This window comes from Dermacentor variabilis, chromosome 10 (genome assembly GCF_050947875.1).
Source record: "Dermacentor variabilis isolate Ectoservices chromosome 10, ASM5094787v1, whole genome shotgun sequence".
Classification (NCBI taxonomy): Eukaryota; Metazoa; Arthropoda; class Arachnida; order Ixodida; family Ixodidae; genus Dermacentor; species Dermacentor variabilis.
In genome coordinates this window covers 98,817,200-98,823,202 of record NC_134577.1, presented here as the reverse complement: position 1 = coordinate 98,823,202, position 6,003 = coordinate 98,817,200, and the positions used below count along the sequence as shown (strand labels likewise).

The 6,003-nt window shown below is 47.3% G+C and overlaps 1 long non-coding RNA gene across 1 annotated transcript; it reads left to right on the top strand.

Annotated features, from left to right (window-relative positions):
- The first annotated feature begins 2,340 nt into the window (after positions 1-2,340).
- Positions 2,341-4,478, top strand: LOC142560850 (uncharacterized). The gene is made up of 3 exons (XR_012823446.1): positions 2,341-2,512; positions 2,605-2,856; positions 4,306-4,478. It is a non-coding gene; the product is annotated as an uncharacterized LOC142560850 (long non-coding RNA).
- Positions 4,479-6,003: the final 1,525 nt, after the last annotated feature.

Here is a 6,003-nt window from a genome sequence, read left to right as displayed (position 1 = left end):
TGAAAGCCTAACTGTAGCCCAAGTAGGGATCACGGAACAACCGTCCATCCTGGGCAAGAGCATGAACCACGCATATGGTGTCTGTTCCGCAGGAGTTGTCTTCAGCAGAAAGGAGCTGCTCGAGGCTCAGCAGAAGTATCCGTTTTGTCGAAAAGTGCTCGATGGGAATCGGGTGGCACGGCCACTGCGTACGTAGAGGCAGCTGGTATTCCTGTCGGTGCAGAGCACTCGGGAACAGCTGGTAATGCCGCCGGCGCGCTGGATTCTTTATGTGCTGGCTTCCGGCGGCGTCCTGCTGAGGTATATTCCCAACGAGGACGACACATACGAGGCGTCTATAGATGTGATACTGCGCGTGTTGAGAGGGAAACTGCAACACCACATTTATTAGGACTCATGCTTCGTTGGGCACGTGAGCAGCCCTAAGACTCATGTTAAGTTGTGTTGCTTCGGTAACTGGCCAGGCATGAAATGGTACGTGATTCGCTATGACCCCTCGTGTCCTGTGTGTCAAAGCATGGAGCCTCGAGGCGGACGAGCGACATGACGGCTCGCCATGCACCAGTCTCAGGCTGCCATGTGCAGGCGAGGAAAGGAGACAGCGGAGGAGAGAGTAGATGGTGGTACTTTTCTTATATAGGGAATTTAGCCGGCAAGGGTGGATTGTGTCACGTGATTATGGCGCAGGCGATTGCCATGCACTTTGACACCCTCTTCTCTCTTCCTCCAGCATGCCGCGGGCACGGAGTTGGCACTTTTATGAAAGTGATCATTCAGTGCAGTCGTGTTGGTCGAGTTTTGGAAGTGTCGCGCCTTAACCATGTGCTCGTAAAACGCCTGCGCCATCTGTGTTTGAGAAGCAATGGCACCAACCAAGTGGTGCCACTACAATGTGGCCTTTAAGCGAAAGGTCGTTTTGCATGCGGAGAAAACTTCGAACCTGCAAGCGCTTGGTGTGCACAAAAATAATGTGCGACGATGGTGCAAACAACGAACCGAACTGTTCAGCTGTGCAGCAACCCACTTGGCGTACAATGGACCAAAAACGGGCTAACACCATGAGGTGGAAGAAGTTGTCGCTGATTTTATCACGGAAAAAAAGGGAAGCGGGAATGCCTGTGGTGACAGAGATTATCCAGGCGAAAGCCAGGGAAATTGCCAACATGAAGGCATGAGCCAATTTTAAAGCAAGCAGGGGCTGGGCAACATGCTTTATTGTCCATCCGTCTTACGTGACGGTAGAAGACTTCACTGGAGAAATAGCATGGATCAAACAGGTTGTGGAAGAACACAGCGTGTGTCTGCCCATGGCCAAAGTCAAAATCAGTGGACCGTTAGGGGAGCTCATGGCCGAGGCTGCAGTTTCCAAATTCTTGTTGCTGCAGTACCCTTACATTTTTTCGTTTCGGTCGAATCAGTTCCTGCGTGACAAGGGGCTTGAACTGGGAGAGGGCGTAATACAGGCGTTGACACAAGGGCAAGCTCGTAAAATCGCGTCACTTTCGGCTGAAAATGCAAAAGCTGCTTCAGTGGAAGTAGCAAAAGAGATACCTACTAAGTACAGGGAGGACCTTTTGGGTCTGTGTCATGGAAATAGGTGGTCTGACCACCTAGGCATAAACAAATCGAAGGAAAAATTGCTTACGGAATAGTACTGGCCTGGCTGTTTCAAAGACATAGAAAATTTGGTAAGATCATGCAATGCCTGCCAGCACTCGGGCAAACCAGGAGAAACATGGAAAGCTCCACTAAAGGTAGTGCCCTTCATATCGGAACCTTTCAGACGACTTGTGATAGACACGGTAGGACCTCTACCAAAGACAAAGTCAGGTTACAGGTACTTGTTTACCGTGCTGTGTCCAGCTACGAAGTTTCCGGAAGCAATCCCTCTGAAGGAGCTCAGCTCCACCAAATTAGTAGAAGCGCTTTTGACAGTATTCGCACGAGTTGAGTTTCCAGCCGAATTCAGGTGGATCAAGGGTCAGTATTCATCAGCTCACTGACTTCCACATTTTTACAAAAGTGCGGGGTAAAGTTGATACACAGTTCCATCTATCACGCTCAGTCAAATAGTGTAGAGAGGGGGCATTCAGTGCTTAAGCGATTATTGCGGGTGCTCTGTTACGAGCACAAGGACTGGGAGAATTATTTTCTGGACACTTTAGGTCTGTTCAATTCAGCTTGGGTTCTCTGAACTTTCTGCACTCATCCACGGTGCGCTGCACCTAAACCCTCAATTCCCCGAGGTGCAGAGGCGCCCCCTGCACTCTCGTCCTCAATTGCGCGGGGCGCGAGGTTAGGTGTCGCCGTGGTGCAGTGCACCTTTGAACCTTGCTGGAAAGAGGTGCAGCCACGCAAACCTACCGCCATAGCAGATGGGTTGCAGCTAGACGACGGCAAATAATGTCTGTGCTTGTTGAAATTGATGGCAGCCCGACAGAGCTGTTCCCAATTCATGACGAGTTTGGCGTAATTGCCTTTGACGGAGATGCCGAGCTTTACACTACAGCAGGTAAGTTTGCCATTATACTCTGTAAACATAATAGCATGGTTTGTATATGTGCGAAGTGGTGACATTTCTTCCCTTATTTTTGCATATGGAAGAAGGGTGCAGGTAATTTGCACACCAGGCGGTTTTGCCGTCGATTCCGCTTTCACAGAGCGGCCAAGAGCCGCAACTTTGCGTTGCGGAGACGCCACGCCGCGGACCACTGAAGCTGCTGCCGTGGACGCGTCAGCCATGCTATCTCGGCAACACGACGCTGAAGAAGCTTTGTGGCGCGGCCGAAGGACAAAATTCCTTATAGAAAGCTATAACGAACACTTCGGCTGCATTAGGCAAAAGGGGGGACTAAGGTGAGGCTTAGCATTCGATGCGTTTGTATTTGCGATGCATTTTGTATTGTTCTGCACGCAGGACCAAAAAGCAGCTGATGCTGTTTTTAACGGACGCACTGAATGAAGAATTCGGGTGCTGCCTCACCGTCCTTCAAGTGACTAATAAATGGAAGTCCCTTCAGAGGGCTTATAAGAGAGTGCAAACCAACAATAATAAATCCGGCAGTGCAGCTGCCAAGTGCAGTTTTGAGCGGTAAATGTTTACAGTGCTGCTTTTATTTTATTCGTGGTCTCTTATGCCAGTACATAGTTCAGCTAAGACGTACCTAACATCTTATTCACAGCGTGTACATGAAATTAGTAACAAAACTGGCTGTTTATAGACCTAGCAAATTTGTGAAATACTTTATGCTAAAGAATTAAAAATGACTGAGCATGCAATGTTAACAAGTGTCAGCTTCAGAGAATAGCTTATTCTGGTAGTGTGTCCTTGTTTATCATTCAATTTATAGGAAATTGTACCACTGTCGTATGCAGTTATGCTTCCCACAAGCCATGTGTGCAATTTGGCTAAGTGATTTGTTTGACGCCAATGTTTTTCACTCCTGCCTGGTCCCTGTTGGCAATGGGATATGTATAAGTGCGTACAAATCAATTAAAGAGCAGAAACTTCGTTTCTCTGTTTTGTTACAATGTGCCAAGTTTTGCCTGTGCAAGTGCACCAGCTTTGCTTGTGTACTAAAGTTCTGGTGCTACTTGCATTTAATTTTTTAGACACCTGTAGGACTTTATGGAAAAGCAACGCCACGCGAGTCCTGTTGTTACACACAGGGACGTAAAATGGTGCCCGACGACGGGGAGGGGTGAGCGTGATCGTATAAAGGTGGCAACTCATGTTTTGTGTTGCATCCTGCATGCTGTCTGCATGGACTTGGTGTTCTGTCAGACTCTAGAACAGCAGCTAGTACTGATCTATTTGTACTTGCAATCCTATAAGCTAGTTTGTCATGCCATGTGGCTTTAGGATGCACTATCAGGCATGCCTACACAGCATTTGACTAAATGCCACAAATAAACATTTCTAATTTAAAATAATATGGATGTGGTCAACACTGGTGGCTTGTGTGCAACATACATGATGATATAGTCCACTTTATCTGTGCTTACAGGCTGTTTATTTGAAAAGAGCCTCAATTTCCACACTGAACATTCATTGACTGCCATCTCTTCAGCTATCACTTTCTTGCCCCATTGAGTAACATTGCCTGCGTGTGTTGTGCCAATGAAGGCACCGGACACGGGTCTCATTGAGGTACTTCAGTCCGTTGATTGTTGAGGTTTCCGTCATGCGCTGTGCACATTGCGTTTTTCTTCATAGCAATCTTGAGCAATATGTTAGGCATGTCACCAGGCAAGCCTCTCTAAACAAGTGTAAATTTCTACTAATGAACAATACATTTGCTGCAGGGAACTGCAGGCCCCAGAAGCGCTGGACAGCCAAACTGCACAAGTGTAGCTGCACAAACAGAAGAAGGACTTGCCCTTATTGCAGCTCCTTCAAAAACTGGACGAGATTGAAAAAAATAGGGCAAGTCGGCACACAGAGAAGATGGCCCTTCTAGAGCACTTCACGAGCGCCTATGAAGTGAAAAAATAAACACCTTGTGTTTATCAAATCATGTTTTCTGGCATTTATTCAACCGAGACATGAAACAGAAGGTACGAGGCTGGGAACAGTGCAAAGCATTCAAAACAAAATTATAGTGGTCAGAACAAGTCAGAAAGCAAAGTGCATTTTTGAGAAAAATGGAGGCTGCAGCAGTAAACATTCCGTACTGTTTCCGCAATATTCTTGCTTCTAAGCTCGCACATCTGCTTAACAGCTGCAGTGCTGGTGATTGCACCATTGTTTTCATTTTCGATGTTGTCCTCCCTGGGGGGGGTCCTCGCAGTCACTTAAGTCCATGCTACTACGACACAGATTATGTAGCACACATGCACCAAGCACAATAAGACAACACTGGTCAATTGAATCTGCGTCTACAAGATAGTCTCCTGAAAAGCTGTTTCAGAATGCAGAATGCGTGCTCAATTTCCACACGTTGTTGGCTGTGAACCTTATTCAAATTCCGCTTGTAACGCTCAAACGTCGCCCTATTATCCCTATATGGTGACATCAGCCATGGGAGAAGCGGATACACTGCGTCGCCCAGCAAGTAGTCATTGGCGCACTTCGTCCCGGCTACAACGTAGATGGGCCTTTCTTTCAGCATGTGCGCGTCGTGTGCGCAGCAAGGATATCTAACGAAAATGTCTATGAAACGGCTGCTTGAATCGCAGGTTCTTTGCAGAACGATTGAAGTGAATTTTTTACTGTAACAGTAGGATGGCGGGGACTCTTTCTGGTGAGGAATATCAATGTGACAGTCGTCAGCACACCCAATAGTGTTCCTTGGTCCTTTGCCATTGCTTCTAGCAAGAAAGCGTGCTTTGATATTCACTCGCTCTTCATTGCTAGGCCAAGCAATCACTTCTTTGGTAATAACAATCAAGTCCAGAAACCTTTTAAGGCACAGAGACACTGCTGACTCTGACACATCGAAGGTATCAGCAATTCTGTACATAATGTTCCAAGTACCTAAATAAGACAAAGGAATTAGGCAGGTTTTCTCTGTGGGTATTTGCGGGCGACCTCCCCGAGGGGTTGGAAAAAATAAACAGATGCCTTGAACTGCTCCGCAAAGGTCTGAAATGTGCCTCTGGAGAGCTGAAAAAGGCACTTGAACTCGTGATCAAAATACCTGGCCACAACTTCCTCGTAATATCTAGGAATGCGGTTGCGATCGTTGCGGACCAGTTCAGCACCAACTTGGCACAACACTGCATCGAGTTCCTCGTCTTCGCTCTCAGATTCTATGAGTTCCATAACAACGTGCAGGTCATCCATTTCGTTGTCCAAGTCAGCAGGTTTGTGGACGCACAGGATAAATAAAACGGCTTCTTTGGACACGTCTGCTGTCGTTGCTGTCATCTCGCCAGGTTTACCGTTTTTGTAGACGCAGCAGACGACAGGCCTGCACCTACATATTAGATTGACATTTTAGCGGTGGCGCTGCAGACAGGTTGCATCTTGCAACCTCGCAAAAGGTGCCAAAACTTCTGTGA